The sequence below is a fragment of the Arachis stenosperma genome, chromosome 4, assembly GCF_014773155.1.
Source record: "Arachis stenosperma cultivar V10309 chromosome 4, arast.V10309.gnm1.PFL2, whole genome shotgun sequence".
Taxonomy (NCBI): domain Eukaryota; kingdom Viridiplantae; phylum Streptophyta; class Magnoliopsida; order Fabales; family Fabaceae; genus Arachis; species Arachis stenosperma.
The window spans coordinates 41,363,887-41,384,984 of NC_080380.1; positions in this window are offsets into that span (position 1 = coordinate 41,363,887).

A 21,098-nucleotide genomic window follows, 5' to 3' on the forward strand; every position below is an offset into this window, starting at 1 on the left:
TCACATGAGCAATTGACCAAGGAATTGGTTATTGATCAAGATTTGAGAGATTGGATTACCAAGGAATTGGGATTCAATCACTTAAGATTGCCAAGGAGATCAATGAATGCATTGATTGAGGAAGAGATGAGAATGAACTTGATCCGAAGAATTGCAACATCTCCTAAACCCAATGATTTTCCCATTTCTGATCTTACCCATTCTCTTTAATTTCTACTATTTACTTTTATGAGCATTACCCCAATCCCCCATTTAAAATTCTGCACTTTAATTTTTGCTATTTACTTTCTAGTTATTTAAATTTCTGCATCTAAATCTAAATTCTGTTTAGTTCAACTAGCATATTCTTCTAGCTAAAGTTGCTTGACCAATCAATCCTTGTGGGATTCGACCTCACTTTATAGTGAGTTTTACTTGACGATAATTCGGTATACTTGCCGAAGGGAGATTTGTTGAGAGACAAGTTTCCATGCATCAAGTTTATGACGCCGTTGCCGGGGATTGATTTTGAATCAACAATGATTAAGCTAGAAGATCACTAGATTGAGCATTTTTTTTCTTTTTGTTATTATTTTCGATATTCAGTAATTTACCTTAGTTTGCTTTTAATTTCTTCCTCACCCCCTATTCCCTCTCTACTTTCTGTTCTCTTTTCTTAGTTTATCATAATTCAGCTCACTAACCCACTAACTGTTTGATAAATTGTATCCCTCACACTAACAATCATTCTAACAAAAATTGTCTTCACTATATCTCCTGTTATGCATTCTATTTGTTGTATGACAGGGAGAAGAGAAGGAATCTCAACATCCTTTGATTCAGAGCCTGAGAGAACCCTTTGGAGACGAAAAAGGGAAGCAAGAGGAAAAAGAATTGTTGGTGCTGAGGAAGAGGAAGAGTATTTTGAACCCAACATGGAAGAAAATTTGGAGAACAATCATGAAGAAGAAGCTCATAATCATGCCAGAGAAGGCCATGCAAACCGGGTTGGGCATGAAAGGAGGGTCTTAGGATCCTATATCAATCCTAATCCCGGAAACTGTGGAAGCAGCATTCAGAAACCCACCATTCATGCCAACAATTTTGAGCTAAAACCTCAGCTCATCACTTTGGTGCAAAATAATTGCTCATTTGGAGGAGGTGCTCAAGAAGACCCTAACCAACACTTGACCACCTTCTTGAGGATTTGTGACACAGTGAAGACAAATGGAGTCCACCCGGATGTCTATAGGTTGCTCTTGTTCCCCTTTTCACTCAGGGACAAGGCAACAAAGTGGCTTGAATCCTTCCCAAAAGAAAGCCTGACAGATTGGGAGGAGGTAGTGAACAAGTTTTTAGCAAGATTTTATCCTCCTCAAAAGATTAATAGGCTGAAAACCGAGGTGCAGACGTTCAGGCAACTAGATGGTGAGACACTTTATGAAGCATGGGAGAGATTCAAAGACTTGACAAGGAGATGCCCACCAGAGATGTTTAATGAGTGGGTTCAACTTCACATCTTCTATGAAGGTCTTTCCTATGAGTCAAAGAAGGCTGTAAATCATTCATCAGGAGGTTCTTTAAACAAGAAGAAAACTGTTGAAGAAGCCCTATATGTCATTGAAATAGTTGCTGAGAATGACTACTTCTATGCCTCTGAAAGAAGTAACACTAGAGGAGTAATGGAGCTAAACCACATGGATGCACTATTAGCCCAAAACAAGATGATCACCAAGCAGCTAGCAGATCTTACCAAGAAGGTGGAAGAGAACCAAGTTACAGCAGCCATCACCTCATCACCAACTCATGAAGGAGTAAACATAGGAGAAGAAGGTGACTGAGAGCAAGCCAACTATGTGGGAAATTCACCTAGACAAGTCCACGATCCATACTCTAAAACATACAACTCTGGATGGAGAAATCACCCCAACTTTGGATGGGGAAACCAACAAGACCAAGGACAAGATCCGAGACGTTCCAACTTCAACTCCAACAACAATGCCACCCATCAAAACACCTCATAGAGATATTACCAACATCCATCTAACCAACTTTCTCAACCACCCAATCTCAACCCACCATCATCCACAGATGATAGGCTTTCAAAGATTGAGGCTCTACTCAAAATTCTATGCAAAGATATTCAAGATAGTAAATATTTCCGAGAAGAAGTGCAATCTAACATGCAGAATCAAGATGCTGCCATCAAAAAACTGGAAACACAGATTGAATTCTTATTCAAGCAAACCCCTGGGCACAACAATTGCAGCAATACTAACTCAATACCAAGGGAAGAATGTCAGGCCATCACCCTCAGAAGTGGGAAGAAATTGAAGGAGACCCACAAGAAACCACCAGGGACGGAATTGGATGAAGAAAACACGGGACATGAGGAATCTCACACCTCAATCCCCAAGTCACATCAAGAAAGAGAAGTGCCCAATCCATGCCTCTCAAAGGCCCCATACCCACAACAGTTGCAATTAAAGAAGAAGGGAGAGGACAACCAATTCTCAAGATTCTTGGAGATCTTCAAGAAATTACAAATAAACATACCCTTTGCTGAAGCAATCGAGCAAATGCCACTCTATGCCAAGTTCTTGAAGGAGTTGATGACTAAAAAGAGAAGCTGGAAGAATAATGAGACTGTGGTACTTACAGAAGAATGCAGCGCCATCATCCAACACAAATTGCCTCAAAAATTGAAGGATCTTGGAAGTTTCCAAATCCCTTGTATCATTAGAGAAATCACTGTGGAAAAGGCTTTGCGTGATCTAGAAGCCAGCATAAACCTAATGTCTCTAGCGATGATGAAGAAGATGAAGATTGAAGAAGCCAAACCAACAAGAATGGCCCTCTAACTAGCAGACAGGACATTCAAATTCCCCCATGGGGTAGTAGAAGACTTGTTGGTGAAAGTGGGAGACTTCATTTTTCCAGCAGTACTAGACATGGAAGAAGGAGCTAAGACCTCCATCATCCTGGGGAGGCCAATTTTAGCCACTGCTGGAGCCATTATTGATATCCAAAAAGGTGAACTGGTCCTCAGATTACACGAGGAGAAAATGTCATTCAATGTGTTTAAAGCCATGAGATAGCCGAATGACTCATTGGGAGAATGTATGAGGTTGGACTCAGTAGAAGCTTTGGTACAAGAAACTCTTGAAGAAGAGCTTGAAGCATCAACAGAAGAGGAGTTAGCAACAAGCGAAGAGGCTGCAGCCGCTGAAATACATGTTCAAGGAGGGCTAGAAGAGAAGGAAGAAAGAAAAGAAGCACCCAAATTGGAGCTTAAAGCACTGCCAACCACTCTCAAGTATGCATACTTGGGAGAAAATAAAAGCTATCTAGTAATCATAAATTCAGCTCTCAGCCAAGAACAAGAGGAAGAGTTGCTTCAAGTCTTACGAAGGCATAAGGATGCCATTGGATGGACACTTGCTGACTTGAAGGGAATCAGTTCAGCCATATGCATGCATAAGATACTCTTAGAAGAAGATGCCAGACCTTCTATTCAGCCCCAAAGAAGGTTAAATCCAGCAATGAAAGAAGTAGTGCAGAAAGAAGTCATGAAGTTGTGGCAGGGAGGAATAATCTATCCAATCTCAGACAGCCAATGGGTCAGTCCAGTTCAGGTGGTTCCCAAGAAAGGGGGAATCACTGTGGTGCCCAACGAAAGGAACGAGCTAATCCCTACAAGAACCATTACAGTATGGAGAATGTGTATTGACTACAGGAAGCTTAATGGGGCCACAAGAAAAGATCATTTCCCACTTCCCTTCATGGACCAAATGTTGGAAAGACTTGCGGGACATGCATATTATTGTTTTCTAGATGGGTATTCAGGATATAACCAAATAGTGGTTGATCCAAGAGACCAAGAGAAAACATCATTCACTTGCCCATATGGAGTGTTTGCTTATAGGCGCATGCCATTCGGGCTATGTAATGCACCCGCAACCTTCCAACGCTGCATGCTCTCCATCTTTTCAGATATGATAGAGAAGTTCATCGAAGTTTTCATGGATGACTTCTCAGTATTTGGAGATTCCTTTCCTAGTTGCCTAACCCATCTTGCCTTGGTATTGAAAAGATGTCAAGAAACCAACTTAGTCTTGAACTGGGAAAAATGTCACTTCATGGTGACAGAGGGAATAGTTCTTGGCCATAAAGTTTCTAATCAAGGCATTGAGGTAGACAGAGCTAAGGTAGAGCTAATTGAAAAGTTACCTCCACCAAGTGATGTCAAGGCAATTAGGAGCTTTTTGGGACATGATGGCTTTTATAGAAGGTTTATTAAAGATTTTTCAAAGATAGTCAAGCCCTTAAGCAATCTCCTAATGTCTGATACACCATTTAATTTTGATGAGAAATGCATGCTAGCATTTGAAGACTTGAAAAAGAAATTGTCCTCTGCTCCTATCATTTCCCCATCTGATTGGAACTTGCCCTTTGAATTGATGTGTGATGCATCTGATTCTGCACTTGGGGCTGTGTTAGGGTAGAGGAAAGATAACTTAGTCCATGTGATATAATATGCTAGCAAAGTCCTCAATGATGCTCAAAGAAACTATACCACTACTGAAAAGGAGTTGCTAGCAATAGTTTTTGCATGTGACAAGTTCAGATCATATCTCATTGGTGCTAAAGTGATTATTTTCACAGATCACACAGTACTTAAATATTTGTTTGCCAAGCAAGAATCAAAACCAAGACTAATAAGATGAATCTTATTGTTGCAGGAATTCAATATTGAAATCAGAGACAAGAAAGGAGTAGAAAACAAGGTAGCAGATCACTCATCCAGAATCCGTCATGAGGAAGGTGGAACACATGATACAAGTGTGAACGAGCTCTTCCCTGATGAGCAATTGATGAAAATTCACAAAGCACCATGGTTTGCAGACATTGCCAACTTCAAGGCAACCGGGGCTCTACCTCCAGGGATCAATAAACATCAAAAAAAGAAAGCTCATAAATGATGCAAAATATTTTGTCTGGGATGAGCCATATCTCTTCAAGAAGTGTTCAGATGGAATCCTTAGAAGATGTGTCTCTGAAGAAGAAGGACGAGAGGTCCTATGGAATTGCCACGGCTCATGCTATGGAGGTCATTTTGGAGGGGATAGAACTGCAGCAAAGGTGTTACAAAGCGGATTCTTTTGGCCCATCCTTTTTAAGGATGCTAAAGAACTAGTAAAGAGCTGCAATGAATGGCAAAGATCTGGAAACTTACCCAAAAGAAATGAGATGCCACAAAATTTCATCTTGGAACTGGAACTGTTTGATGTATGGGGAATCGATTTCTTGGGACCATTCCCAACCTCATATTCAAACAAATACATCTTGGTAGCAGTGGATTACGTTTCCAAGTGGGTAGAGGCTATTGCCATTCCAACGAATGATAACAAGATGGTCATGAACTTCCTCAGAAAGAATATCTTTAGCCATTTTGGGGTCCCCCGAGCACTTATCAGTGATGGAGGGAGTCATTTTTGTAACAGACCACTAGAAGCTCTCCTCCTACGATATGGGGTAAAACATAAGGTTGCCACACCTTACCATCCCCAAACAAGTGGGCAAACTGAGATATCCAACCGAGAGCTAAAAAGAATTTTGGAAAAGACTGTGGATGCATCAAGAAAGGATTGGGCGAAGAAGCTAGATGATGCTCTTTGGGCATACCGAACAGCATTCAAAACACCAATTGGAATGTCCCCATATCAACTGGTGTATGGTAAAGCTTGTCATTTACCGCTGGAGCTGGAACACAAAGCTCTCTGGGCTCTCAAGATACTAAATTTTGATAGCATTACTGCTGGTGCAAAGAGGATCTTGCAGCTGCAAGAGATGGAGGAATTTAGATCACAAGCCTATGAGAATGCCAAGATTTATAAAGAAAAAGCAAAGAGAAGACATGACCTGCATATTGCACCCAGGAGTTTCAAAAAGGGGCAACAAGTACTCCTCTACAATTCCAAATTGAGACTGTTCCCAGGAAAACTCAAATCAAGGTGGTCCGGACCTTTTCTTGTCACAAAAGTCTCACCATATGGACACATAGAAATCATGGATGAAAGTTCAGAGAGGACTTTCACTGTGAACGGACAAAGGCTGAAGCATTATGTGGGCAACATGGGGGAAAACCCCAGAGTAAAGTATCATCTCAAATAATGGAGGAATCGTCGAGCTAGCGACGCTAAAAGAGCTCTCTGTTGGGAGGCAACCCAACCTGAGGTAGTTTCCTTTTCATCTTCACTTCAATAAAGATCACAAGTTGTTTCCCCTGTATTGTGAGGAGCTAAGTTTGGTGTTTCACACCAAAACAATCCAAGAGTGAAAGTGTAACTCTAAGTTTGGTGTCCCACCAAAGATATTAGTTAGAATCACACTACACCCCCAAAAACACATTGCTAGCTCCAACCAATCAAGGGAATCACTTAGCTGTAGTTTAGTTTCCAGTTAAGAATTGTTTGTTAACAACATAATATAAGGTTCTCTGCATGTATGCAAACTTTTGTACTGGGCAAGGAACTAAGTTTGGTGTTCACACACCAAATTCAGTTCAGAAGTCACAAGCATACATGCAAGCTAACTATTTCTCAAGTGCTTTCGGGAACAAGCAACTTCCAATAACTTTGCAGGAACTTTATGAGGAAATGGTGCACCTTCATCCAAGGAGGTAAAGTAGCAAAGAATATGGATGAGGACAAAGAGGAGGATAACTAGAAACCATCACTCAAAGGTTTTATTGTTACTTAACTCCATATGCTGAGAATGTTAAAATTGGAAGTCCAAATGCACCTTTGATTAATAGTTGCTCGTTAGTTGGAACCTTCTCAATTTTGTCTTCAATTCTCCTTGTTTAAGTCTATGTTATTGAGCCTAAATGTCTTAAATGTTCACTTGCACCTTTCTTACTTGTATGCTTGTCTCTTTAAGTTAATCAAAAAGAAAATGTTATGGAAAGAACAAGAATGGAGTCATTTTGTGAAGTGCATTCTAAGTGTTTGTGGTAGGATGATTAGTAAGCTAAGTTGGTTCACCAAGAAAGGAAAGAAAGCAACTATCCATCCTAAGTCATAAGTTTGAGACACATTCCTTGAGGCTAGCTAAATAATAAGATCCCAACAAGAAAAGAAAAAGAGTAAAACAAGTGAAAATAAGAAAGAGAACACAAAAAGGAACAATGCTAGGCACCAAGGGTCTTGAAACTGAGGCATGTGTCTGTGGTGTTTATGTACAAGGGATATACTTGGATGAATAAGCTCTTAGGGGTGCCTTATCACTTGGTAACTTGGATTAACTAATCCGGGATTATCAGCTGAAAGTCCACTATCAAGAGTAACCCTTGTTACAGAGCACTTAGTAACCCAAAGAGGTACTGGACACCAAGGTTTCAAGAAAGAAGAATAACAAACCATGTGCCTATGGTGTGTATGTATGAGGGAAAGAGACTTGAGGGAGTAAGTCCTTAGGGGTGTCTTAACACCTAGCACCTTAAAACCAACTGGTTTGGGAGTGTTGGATGAAAGCTTATCATAAAAAGTCGCCCTCTTACAAAGCACCTAGCAAGAAGGATCAATAAGAAAGAAACCTCAAGGGATGCAATCAAGAGAATGACTAGGGATTGGATAAAGGCTTGAAACCTAAAAGGAAAGAACCTAAGTTGCTATGCATGAAACTCCATGAACCATGAATGCTATTCCCATCTTTTCTTCTTGTTCTTTTATTTCATTTTTCTTATGCTTCAGTACTTGCTTAGGGACAAGCAAGCTTTAAGTTTGGTGTTGTGATGCCAGGGCATCTAGGCCAGTTTCACTGACCTTTTCTTTAGGGTAGTTTCATGCATTTTCCTAGTAAACAAGGCAAGTTTTGGGTGAAAATACACTTACACCTTCATTCAAGCAACTATTGTGAATTTTGCATGAATTCATGAGATTTTTACTAGAATTACATGATATTTTAATGATGCATAATCTCATGATTTTGGCTAGAGCTTTGATGCACTTTAATTGCTTGATTTCAGGACAAATGAAGCATGGAAGAATCACGTTAGCACTCACGTTAACTTAGTTAACGTGACTACTAATGTGAGATGGCAATTGGCTTGCAACGTTAATGAGAAAAATGATCACCAATAACGCCTGCGAAGCCATTCATAGCCTACGTTAAGTACCACGTTAACTGTAGAAGAAAAATGGGACTCCACGTTAATGAGAAACGTGAACTCCAATAACGTTTCTCCTCAACGTTAGTGGTAAAAGTGAACACCACTAACGTTGGGAAACTAGACAATGCCTCACGTTAAGAGTCACGTTAACTAAGTTAACGTGAACTCTAACGTGGATGAGGATCAACAAGGCCAACGTTAGTGACACTCACTTTTGTCACTAACGTTGGATCAATTGCATTGCCTACGTTAACTCTCACGTTAAGATTGTTAACGTGAAAGTTAATGTGGAGTGGGGTTCAAAGAGCCAACATTAGTGACACTCACTTTTGTCACTAACGTTGGAAGAAGGCTTCATTACTACATTAAGAGCCACGTTAACTTGTTAACGTGGGTTCTAACGTAGGAGCTCAAGGCAATTAGAGCGTTAGTGACAAAGGCGAGTGTCACTAACACTCTCGAAGGTGATAGGTGCCCACGTTAAGAGCTACGTTAGCTAAGCTAACGTGAGACCTAACGTAAGGGACAAAAGGCAAGCAACGTTAATGGGAAAAGTGATTCCCATTAACGTTTGCAAAAAGGGGCACAAGCCAACGTTAATGGGAAAAGTGAGTCCCATTAACGTTGGCCAAGAATTGAGAAGGAACGTTAGAAGTCACGTTAAGACTTCTAACGTTGAGAATAACGTGGGCATATAAGGGTGGAACGTTAGTGGAAAAGATGAATGCCACTAACGTTCTCGCACCCAGAAATGTATTCCACGATTAATCTCACTAAATGCCTGAGCCTAAATTCAAATTTCTCTGCAAGATGGGCCCACTACAGATGAGAATTGCTTCAACTCAAGGTCCAAAGCCCACATCCAAGACTTGAAAAACTCACTAGAAGATCATGAAGAGTAGTATATATAGGAGTAGTTTTGAACTAGCTAGGAACTTTTGACCTTTTACTTTTTGCACTTTGGAGAACTACTCTCTACATATTTGCTTTTCTGTACTTCTAGCATGGATTCTTCTTTTCTACCATTTTTGATTCCTAGAGCTATGAACAACTAAACCCCTTTCATTGGGTTAGGGAGCTCTGCTGTAATTTGATGGATCAATATTAGTTTTCATTCTTCTTCTTCTATCTTTTCTCTTGATTTTACTAGAAAGCTTTCAATCTTAATTCCATTGGTTAGTTATCTTGGAAAAAAACTCTCCATAATTGGATCTCTTCGGAACCTTGGAAGAGGAATAAAGAGATCATGCTAGAATTGCTTTCTCATGCTGGACCAATTTCGGTTGGGATGGATATGTGACTATAATCCCCTCAATACTTGAATTGGGAAATGTATGTGGTATAATCAATGACCATACTTCATCTCTTCTCATGAGCAATTGACCAAGGAATTGACTATTGATCAAGATTTGAGAGATTAGATTACCAAGGAATTGGGATTCAATCACTTAAGATTGCCAAGGACATCAATGAATGCATTGATTGAGGAAGAGATGAGAATGAACTTGATCTGGAGAATTGCAACATCTCCTAAACCCAATGATCTCCCCATTTCTAATCTTACCCATTCTCTTTAATTTCTGCTATTTATCTTTATGAGCATTACCCCAATCCCCCATTTAAGATTCTGCACTTTAATTTCTGCTATTTACTTTCTAGTCATTTAAATTTCTGCATCTAAATCTAAATTCTGTTTAGTTCAACTAGCATATTCTTCTAACTAAAGTTGCTTGACCAATCAATCCTTGTGGGATTCGACCTCACTTTATAGTGAGTTTTACTTGACGATAATTTGGTATACTTGTCGAAGGGAGATTTGTTGAGAGACAAGTTTCCATGCATCAAGGAGCCATCAGCTATTGTCCATTTTGAGACTATGCCTGCATACCAAGGCCATGAGTTGGTAAATGATATCCGGGTATTGCATCGGGTCTTTTGGAGTTATTACCCCTGCATTAGAGCATTCAGACATTGTAAGCCAGTTGTCCAGGTGGATGGGACTCACTTGTACAGAAATTATAAGGGTTGTTTGTTAGTGGCAGTGTCACAGGATGGTAACAACAATATCGTCCCAATTGCATTTGCTACTATAGAGGGAGAGACTTCTGATGCGTGGCACTTTTTTCTTAGTAACCTGCGCAACATGTTGTGACTCGGGATGGTGTGGGGCTTATATCCGTCCGACATGAATCCATCAATGCAGCTGTGGCTCGCAGTAATGGAGCATGGTCACCTCCCAGAGCTTTCCATATGTTTTGCATCAGGCATATATAGTCGAATTTCTTGAGAAAATTCAAGGCATCGTAACTACAAAAACTTGTCGTCAATATAGGTAACATTGAGTAATTCGAAATTTGTTATCAATAGAGATACCTTCAATAAGTGTTTCTTAACCCATTTTCCCTTTTTTTTGTTATTATACAGGATATTCGAGGACGGTGCACGAGTACGACGTGCGTTACCAGCGGTTACGAGAACGGGGCCAGACTTACACTAACTGGTTAAACCGAATCCCCCGTGAACAGTATGCGTTAGCATTTGATGGAGGCTACCGATGGGGTCACATGACGACGAACTTAGTAGAATGCATCAACTCAGTCTTGAAGGGTGCACGCAATCTCCCCATCACTGCACTTGTCAAAGCAACATTCTACAGGCTTAATGAGTTGTTCACCCAAAAAAGATCCGAGGCGGAGGCTCGGATTAATGCTGGTCATATTTTTTCTAAGCTTGTGACCTCAAAATTGCATGCAAATCAACTTGTATCAGGGAATATCCAGGTTAATTGCTTCGACAGGCAGAATGAGGTATTTGAGGTGCGTGAGATGCCAAGTGGGTTGGAGTATGCCGTCGACCTTTGTCAGCACCGATATGACTGTGGTGCGTTCCAGGTGGATCGAATTCCGTGTCGACATGTGTTTTCATGTTGTGCGAATCAACGACTGGACTGGCAAGTGTACGTGCATGATGTGTATAAGATGGACCAAACTCGACGGGTTTATCAAGCCAGGTTTAGGCCACTGGGGAACCCCACTACATGGCCTGCATACAACGGGCCTCGATTCGTACCGAATCCGTACCTCAGGCGTGTCACCAAAGGTCGCCCCAGGATGACGCGCTTCTTGAATGAGATGGACACGCGAATGCTGTGTCGTCCACGGCGATGTAGGCTATATGGGGCCGAAGGACACAGCCATAGTAGATGTCGTCAGTCAGTTGGTACTAGTGCCGGAGATAATGCTCAGTAGAGTCTTCAATATTATGCTATTTAAAACTTTGTAGCTTATATGTATCTATCTATGATGTATGCGTCTTTAGAATTATATGAATCTATATATGATAAACCCTTGTAACTTCTTTGAATCTATCATATGGCAAATGTGAGTTTAGAATTATAGTATCAATATACTCTATTTCAATTAATGCTCAGTTAGAATTCATACATACAAAAGTGAACTGGTAGATAGCCAATATTAAGCTAAAAACTTGATACATAGCCAGTGAAATATAATTAAGTTAATTCATACATAGTCAATATTAACCTGAAAACTTGATACATAGTAAGTGCAATATAGTTAAGTTAACTCATACATAGAAAAGCGAACAGACACATAAAACATGTAAACTACACAACATCTACTTTTTCATTGACCACTTTACATCTTTCACAAAATTCTTGCATTTCTTGGCGGCCTTTTTGAACACAGATGGAGTGAATCAATTAGCACTACGACAAGGTGGATCAACCCTGAGATTGTACCCTTTTCCTGGCTCATCTGGAGTGCGTGCCTAACCTGCATACAACTTAATTAGATAGTCCATCTTAACATGATTATATTTTAGTCAACTGAGGAAACATGTATATAATATAATCAAATCAATAGAGATACCACACATGAATATAGTATAATCAAGTGACCAAAAAAATAAAGCAAAAGTAGGACCTGCGTCATCACCGTCATCAGGTGCATGATGAGCGGATATTTTATACGCTTTTTGGTGGTATTTTCAAGTAGTTTTTAGTATGCTTTAGTTGCTTTTTAGTATATTTTTATTAGTTTTTATGCAAAAATCACATTTCTGGGCTTTACTATGAGTTTGTGTGTTTTTCTATGATTTCAGGTATTTTCTGACTAAAATTGAGGGACCTGAGCCAAAATCTGATTCAGAGGCTGAGAAAGGACTGCAGATGCTATTGGATTCTGACCCTCCTGCACGCGAAATGGATTTTTTGGAGCTACAGAAGCTCAATTGGCGCGCTCTAAATTGAGTTAGAAAGTAGACATCTTGGGCTTTCCATCAATATATAATAGTCCATACTTTGTTCGAGATTTGATGGCGCAAACTGGCGTTTAAACGCCTACTTTTTACCCTTTTCTGGCGTTAAACGCCAGAACTGGCATAAAAGTTGGAGTTTAACGCCCAAACTGACACCAAAGCTGGCGTTTAATGCCAAGACTAGTCTCTACACGTGAAAGTTTCAATGCTCAGCCCACACACACACCAAGTGGGCCCTAGAAGTGGATTTCTGCACTATCTATCTTAGTTTATCCATTTTCGGTAAACCTAGGTAACTAGTTTAGTATTAAAACTACTTTTAGAGATTCATTTTGTACCTCATGATATTTTACATCTGAATTTATATCTTCTACGGCATGAGTCTCTAAACCCCATGGTTGAGGGTGAGGAGCTCTGTTGTGTCTCGATGGATTAATGCAATTATTTCTATTTTCTATTCAATCACGCTTGTTTCTATTCTAAGATATTCATTCGCACTTCAACGTGATGAATGTGATGATCCGTGACACTCATCATCATTCTCAACTTATGAACCCATGTCTGACAACCACTTCCGTTCTACCTTAGATTGAGTGTATATCTCTTGGGTTCCTGGTTCACGAGTTTGATTGCCTCTCCTGACAACAGAGCACTCAAATCTGTGAAACTAGAGTCTTCGTGGTATAAGCTAGAATCAATTGGCAACACTCTTGAGATCTGGAAAGTCTAAACCTTGTCTGTGGTATTCTGAGTAGGATCTGGAAAGGGGTGACTGTGACGAGCTTCAAACTCACAAATTTTGGGCGCAGTGACAGTGTGCAAAAGGATCAATGGATCCTATTCCAGCACGAGTGAGAACTGACAGATGATTAGCCCTATCGAATCTGTAGTTGAACCATTTTCACTGAGAGGACGGATGGTAACCATTGACAACGGTGATCCACCAACATACAGCTTGCCATGGAAGGAACCTTGCGTGCATGAAGAAGACAATAGAAGGAAAGCAGAGATTCAGAAGACAGAGCATCTCCAAAACCTCAACCTGTTTTCTATTACTGAATCACAAGTATCCTGACTAAGAGTTGCAAGATAACCATAGCTTGCTTCAAGCTGGCAATCTCCGTGGGATCGACCCTTACACACGTAAGGTATTACTTGGACGACCCAGTGCACTTGCTGGTCAGCTGCACGAAGTTGTGTATCACGATTTTGTGTACCAAGTTTTTGGCGCCTTTGTTGGAGATTGTTCGAGTTTGGACAACTGACGGTTCATCTTGTTGCTTAGATTAGGAATAATTTATTTTTGTTGGTTTAGAGTCACTAAATTTGAGTCTTTTGTTTGAATTTAGTTTCATGTTCTAAGTTTGGTGTCCTCTTTGTGTTTTTCCTTTTAATTTTCGAAAAAAGTTGTGTTTGGTTTTCTAAAAATTCTAAGTTTGGTGTCTTTTGTTGCTTATTATCTTATACATTTTCGAATAATTAGTGTTCCAAGTATAAAAATTTTTAAGTTTGGTGTCTTTTGTGTTCTTATTTTCTTAAAAATTTTCAAAAAGTATTCTTGGTGTTCATCTTGACATTCAAAATTTTCTTGTTTGTTTCTATTGTTTTAATCTAAAAATTTCAAGTTTCGTGTCACTTTGTTGTTTTTCTCTCTCCATATTAAATTCAAAAATAAAAAAGATCTTTTCCTTTAATTCCTCATAAATTTTCGAATCCCTTGGGTTGACTTGGTCAAAATGTTTAAATTCATATCTTTTTCAAAACTTCCTAACTACTTTCTCTCTCTCTATTTTTCGAAAATATTCTACAAAATTTTTCAAAATCTTTTTAATTAATTAATTATTTTAGTTTTTTTTCCTTTTCTTTTATTTTTTTAATTTTGGAATTTTTTTAAAAAAAATCATAAATAAATAAAAGAATATTTTTTTACAATCCACATCATCTCCCTTTCTCCATCATGGACCTAAGTGGAAATGAACAGTCCAGAAGGACTCTGGGGTCATATGCTAACCCTACTATTACTTCATATGGAAGTAGTATCTGTATACCCCCCATAAGAGCTAACATTTTTGAGCTAAATCCTCAGCTCATTATCATGGTGCAGCAAAATTGCCAGTATTCCGGTCTTCCACAGGAAGAGCCTACTGAGTTTCTGGCACAATTCTTACAAATTGCTGACATAGTACGTGATAAGGAAGTGGATCAGGATGTCTACCGATTATTGCTGTTTCCATTTGCTGTAAAAGACCAAGCTAAGAGGTGGTTAAATAACCAACCCAAAGCCAGCATAAGAACATGGAAACGGTTATCAGACAAATTCCTGAATCAATATTTTCCTCCAAAAAGGATGACACAGTTAAGGCTGGACATCCAAGGCTTCAACCAAGAGGATCATGAATCCCTTTATGATGCCTGGGAGAGGTACAGAGAGATGCTAAGGAAATGCTCCTCTGAAATGTTTTTAGAGTAGGTGCAGTTAGACATCTTCTACTATGGGCTTACAGAAAAAGCCCAGATATCTCTAGACCACTCAGCTGGTGGATCTATACACATGAGAAAAACAATTGAAGAAGCTCAAGAGCTCATAGACACAGTTGCTAGAAATTAGCATCTATACTTAAGTAGTGAGTCTTCCATGAAAGAAGAAGCTAAGGCAGTATCCACTGAATTTAGTCCTCGAGAACAAGTTGTTGAATTCAATCAGCAATTATGTTATCTAACAGAACAGCTAGCAGAATTTAAGACAATGCTACAAGAAACCAAGGATGCTGGTGCACGAAAATTACACACACACACACACACACTATGTAATTCCGCACAACTAACCAGCAAGTGCACTGGGTCGTCCAAGTAATACCTTACGTGAGTAAGGGTCGATCCCACGGAGATTGTCGGCTTGAAGCAAGCTATAGTTATCTTATTATTCTTAGTCAGGATACCAATAAGGTTCTTTAGTTTCAATTATAAAAAGTGAAAGAGCATGAAATGAGTGTTTGTTACGCAGTAATGGAGAATATATTGGAGTTTTGGAGATGCTTTGTCTTCTGAATTTCTGCTTCCTCCTGTCTTCTTCTTCACGCATGCAAGGTTCCTTCTATGGCAAGCTGTGTGTTGGTGGATCACCGTTGTCAATGGCTACCATCCGTCCTCTCAGTGAAAATGGTCCAGGTGCGCTATCACTGCATGGCTAATCATCTGTCGATTCTCACTCATGCTGGAATAGGATCTATTGAACCTTTTACGTCTGTCACTACGCCCAACCCTTGTGAGTTTGAAGCTCGTCATAGTCATTCAATCCCTGAATCCTACTCGGAATACCACAGACAAGATTTAGACTTTCCGGATTCTCAAGAATGCTACCAATGGATTCTAGCTTATGCCACGAAGATTCTGATTAAGGAATCCAAGAGATACTCATTCAATCGAATGTAGAACGGTGGTGGTTGTCAAGCACGCATTCATAGATTGAGAATAGTAATGAGTATCACGGATCATCACATTCATCATATTGAAGTGCGAATGAACATCTTAGATAGAAACAAGCGTGTTTGAATAGAAAACAGAAATAATTGCATTAATTCATCGAGACGTTGCAGAGCTCCTCACCCCCAACAATGGAGTTTAGAGACTCATGCCATTAAAGAGTACAAAATTCAGATCTAAAAATGTCATGAGGTACAAAATAAGTCTCTAAAAGTTGTTTAAATACTAAACTAGTAACCTAGGTTTACAGAAAATGAGTAAACTAAGATAGATAGTGCAGAAAACCACTTCTAGGGCCCACTTGGTGTGTGCTGGGGGCTGAGACTTGAGCTTCTCACGTGCTTGGGCTGTTTCTGGAGTTAAACATCATGTTGTGACCAAAAAACACACAAACTCATAGTAGAGTGCAAAAAATATATTCCGAGTGTAGGGAGGTCAGAATCCAACAGCATCAGTAGTCCTTTTTCAGCCTGAATCAGATTTTTGCTCAGCTCCCTCAATTTCAGCGAGAAAATACCTGAAATCACAGAAAAACACACAAACTTATAGTAAAGTCCAGAAATATGAATTTTGCCTAAAAACTAATAAAAATATACTAAAAACTAACTAAAACATACTAAAAACTACATGAAATTATCCCCATAAAGCGTATAAAATATCCGCTCATCAGATGCTAACCAAAATTTGGAAAAATAATTGAATCAAACAAAACAGCAATTATCCAGACAAATAACAGAAGAATGCCAAGCTGTTCAATTAAGGAGTAGGAAGACATTAAATGTCTCAATTCAAGGCAACAAAAAGTCAAGGATTGAACAACCAATAGAGGATGAGCAAACCACTGTCCAAAATCCCTCTGAGGATAGTAAGAGCCCCGAGAGGAATAATTCTGGCGTTCAAACGCCAGAAAAGGGTGAAAATTGGCGTTAAACACCCAATGGATGCCCATTCATGGCGTTCAAACGCCAGAAAAGGGTGAAAAACTGGCATTGAACGCCCAATTCATGACCAGTTCTGGCGTTCAAATGCCAGAAAAGGGTGAAAATTGGCGTTAAATGCCCATCGAACCCCTAATTATGGCATTCAAACGCCAATGAGGGATCAGACACCTGCAAGTGCTGATAGTAACTCTCCTAAAAAGGCTTCTCCAACCACCTCTGTAGGAAATAAACCTGCAGTAACTAAGGTTGAAGAATGCAAAGCCAAGATGCCTTATCCTCAGAAATTCTGCCACGTGGAACACGATAAATAATTTGTCCGCTTTGCAGACTATCTCAGGACTCTTGAAATAAATATTCCGTTTGCAGAGGCACATGAGCAAATACCCTCTTATGCTAAGTTCATGAAAGAGATCTTAAGTCATAAGAAGGATTGGAGAGAAACTGAAAAAGTTCTTCTCACTGAAGAATGCAGTGTAGTCATTCTGAAAAGCTTAGCAGAGAAGCTTAAGGACCCCGGAAGCTTTATGATACCATGCACATTAGAGGGTACTTGTACTAAGACAGCTCTATGTGATCTAGGGGCAAGTATCAACCTGATACATGCATCCACTATCAGAAAGCTTAGTTTGAATGAAGAAGTCAAACCAACCCGGATATATCTCCAACTTGCTGATAGCTCTATTAAAATGCCATCAGGCGTGATTGAGGACATGATTGTCAAGGTTGGGCCATTCACCTTTTTCACTGACTTTGTAGTGCTGGAAATGGAGGAGCACAAGAGTGCAACTCTCATTCTTGGAAGACCTTTCCTAGCAACTTGACGAACTCTCATTGACGTTCAAAAAGGGGAAGTGACCCTGAGAGTCAATGAGAATGAGTTTAAGTTGAATGCTGTCAAAGCTATGCAGCTTCCAAAAATTTCAAGAGATTACATGAGTATTGATATTATTGACTCCCTGGTGGAGGAGATCAATATGACTAAGAGTCTCGAATCAGAGGTAGAATATATTTTTAAAGATGTTCAGCCTGACTTGGAGGAATCAGAGAAAATAGAAGAACCTCTGATAACTCCTCATAAGGAGGAGATGCCTCCTAAACCCAAGCTCAAACCACTACCACCATCCCTGAAATATACATTTCTGGGAGAAGATGACACTTTTCCAGTGATCATAAGCTCAGCTTTAGATCCACAGGAAGAGGAAGCACTAATTTAGGTGCTAAGGACACACAAGACAGCTCTTGGGTGGTCCATAAGTGATCTTAAGGGCATTAGCCCAACCAGATACATGCACAAGATTCTATTAGAGGATAATGCCAAGCCAGTGGTTCAACCACAGAGGTGGCTGAATCCAGCCATGAAGGAGGTGGTGCAGAAAGATGTCACTAAATTACTAGAGGCTGGGATCATTTGTTCTATTTCTGATAGCCCCTGGGTGAGCCATGTCCAAGTGTCCCCAAGAAGGGAGGCATGACAGTGGTTCATAATGAAAAAAATGAACTGGTTCCTACAAGAACAGTCACATGGTGGTGCATGTGTATTGACTACAGAAGGCTCAATACAGCCACCAGAAAGGATCATTTTCCTTTACCATTTATAGACCAGATGCTAGAAAGATTAGCAGGTCATGATTGTTACTGCTTTTCGGATGGCTATTCAGGTTATAACCAAATTGCAGTAGATCCTCAGATCAAGAAAAAACAGCATTCACATGTCCATCTAGAGTATTTGCCTACGGAAGGATGCCATTTGGTCTGTGCAATACACCTAACCTTTTAGAGATGCATGCTCTCTATTTTCTCTAATATGGTGGAAAAATTCCTGAAATTCTTCATGGATGACTTCTCAGTATTTGGAGACTCATTCAGCTCCTGTCTTGATCATCTAGCACTTGTTCTGAAAAGGTGCCAAGAGACTAACCTGGTTTTAAACTGAAAAAAATGTCACTTTATGGTGACTGAAAGAATTGTCCTTGGGCATAAAATTTCGAACAAGGGAATAGAGGTGGATCAAGCTAAGGTAGAGGTAATTGAAAAATTACCACCACCTGCCAATGTTAAGGCAATCAGAAGCTTTCTGAGGCATGCATGATTCTATAGGAGGTTTATAAAGGATTTTTCAAAAGTTGCAAAACCTCTAAGCAATCTGCTAGCTGCTGATACACCCTTTGTCTTTGACACATAGTGTTTGCAGGCGTTTGAGACTCTAAAAGCTAAGCTGGTCACAGCACCAGTAATTTCTGCACCAGACTGGACATTACCATTTCACCTAATGTGTGACGCCAGTGACCATGCTATTGGTGCAGTATTAGGACAACGACATAAAAAGCTTTTGCACGTCATTTACTATGCCATCTATGTTCTGAATGACGCATAGAAGAATTACACAACCATAAAAAAAGAGCTGCTTGCAGTGGTTTATGCCATTGACAACTTTAGATCCTATTTAGTAGGATCAAAAGTGATTGTGTATACTAACCATGCTGCTTTTAAATATCTACTCACAAAGCAGGATTCAAAACCCAGGCTCATAAGATGGGTGTTGCTTCTACAAGAGTTTGATATAGAAATAAGAGACAGAAAAGGGACAGAGAACTAAGTAGCAGATCACCTGTCCCGAATAGAACCAGTAGAATGGGCGTACCACCCCTCTACTGAGATCTCTGAAACCTTCCCGGATGAGCAACTCTTTGCCATTCAGGAAGTACCGTGGTTTGCAAACATTACAAACTATAAAGCGGTAAGATTCATACCCAAATAGTATAACAGGCAGCAAACAAAAAAATTAGTCACTGATGCAAAGTACTACTTGTGGGATGAACCATATCTCTTTAAGAGATGTGCAGATGAAATGATTCGTAGGTGTGTGCCCAGAGAAGAGGCACAGAAGATCTTATGGCATTGCCATGGATCACAATATGGAGGACATTTCAAAAGTGAGCGAACAGCCACAAGAGTCCTCCAATGTGGTTTCTACTGGCCTACTCTCTATAGAGACTCCCGAGAGTTTGTACGTAGCTGTGACAGTTGCCAAAAAGCTGACAATCTGCCTCACGGTTATGCCATGCCTTAGCAAAGAATCCTAGAGATTGAGTTGTTTGATGTATGGGGTATTGACTTCATGGGGCCTTTCCCACCATCATACTCAAACACTTACATTTTGGTGGTAGTAGATTATGTATCTAAATGGGTAGAGGCAATTGCCACACCCACTAATGATACTAAGACAGTGCTGAAGTTCCTCCAGAAGCACATCTTCAGTAGATTTGGTGTCCCCAAAATACTAATCAGTGATGGAGGAACTCATTTTTGCAATAAACAGCTTGATTCTGCTCTAATCCGATATGGAATTAACCACAAAGTGGCAACTCCATATCATCCACAGACAAATGGGCAGGCTGAAGTCTCAAATAGAGAACTAAAACGAATCTTGGAACGGACAGTAAGTACCCGTAGAAATGATTGGGCAAGGAGTCTGGATGATGCTCTATGGGCATACAGAACTACATTCAAAACTCCTATAGGAACCTCTCCATACCAGCTTGTGTATGGAAAAGTCTGTCACTTGCCAGTGGAACTGGAACATAAGGCCTACTGGGCAACCAGATTCCTAAACCTTGATGCCAAGTTAGCTGGAGAGAAAAGATTGCTCCAGGTGAATAAGCTAGAGGAATTCAGATTCGATGCTTTCGAAAATGCAAAAATTTACAAAGAGAAAGCAAAAAGGTGGCATGACAAGAAACTATCATCCAGAGTCTTTGAGCCAGGACAGAAGGTTCTGCTGTTTAACTCCAGGCTCAGATTGTTCCTCGGAAAATTGAAATTTCGGTGGAGGGGACCATATGTGATCACAAGTGTATCACCATATGGATATGTAGAGCTTCAGGATGTTGACTCTAACAAAAAGTTCATTGTTAATGGACAGAGAGTCAAACATTATCTTGAAAGCAATGTTGAGCAAGAATGCTCAAAACTGAGACTAGACTAAAGCTCAGTAAAAGTCCAACTAAAGACAATAAAGAAGCGCTTGCTAGGAGGCAACCCAGTCATTAGCAAAGAAGTTCACAGAGTTACAGAAGGATTCAGAGCAGAAAGCAGAGAAAAAAAGCTCACTGGCTCAAAAATGCCAGTAGGAGGTATTTTGGGCGTTAAACGCTAGAATGGGTATCATTCTGGGCGTTTAATGTAACAGCCAAGACCACCCGCTAGCACGATATTGTTCGCTTTGGCACACAAGGCCTCACGGT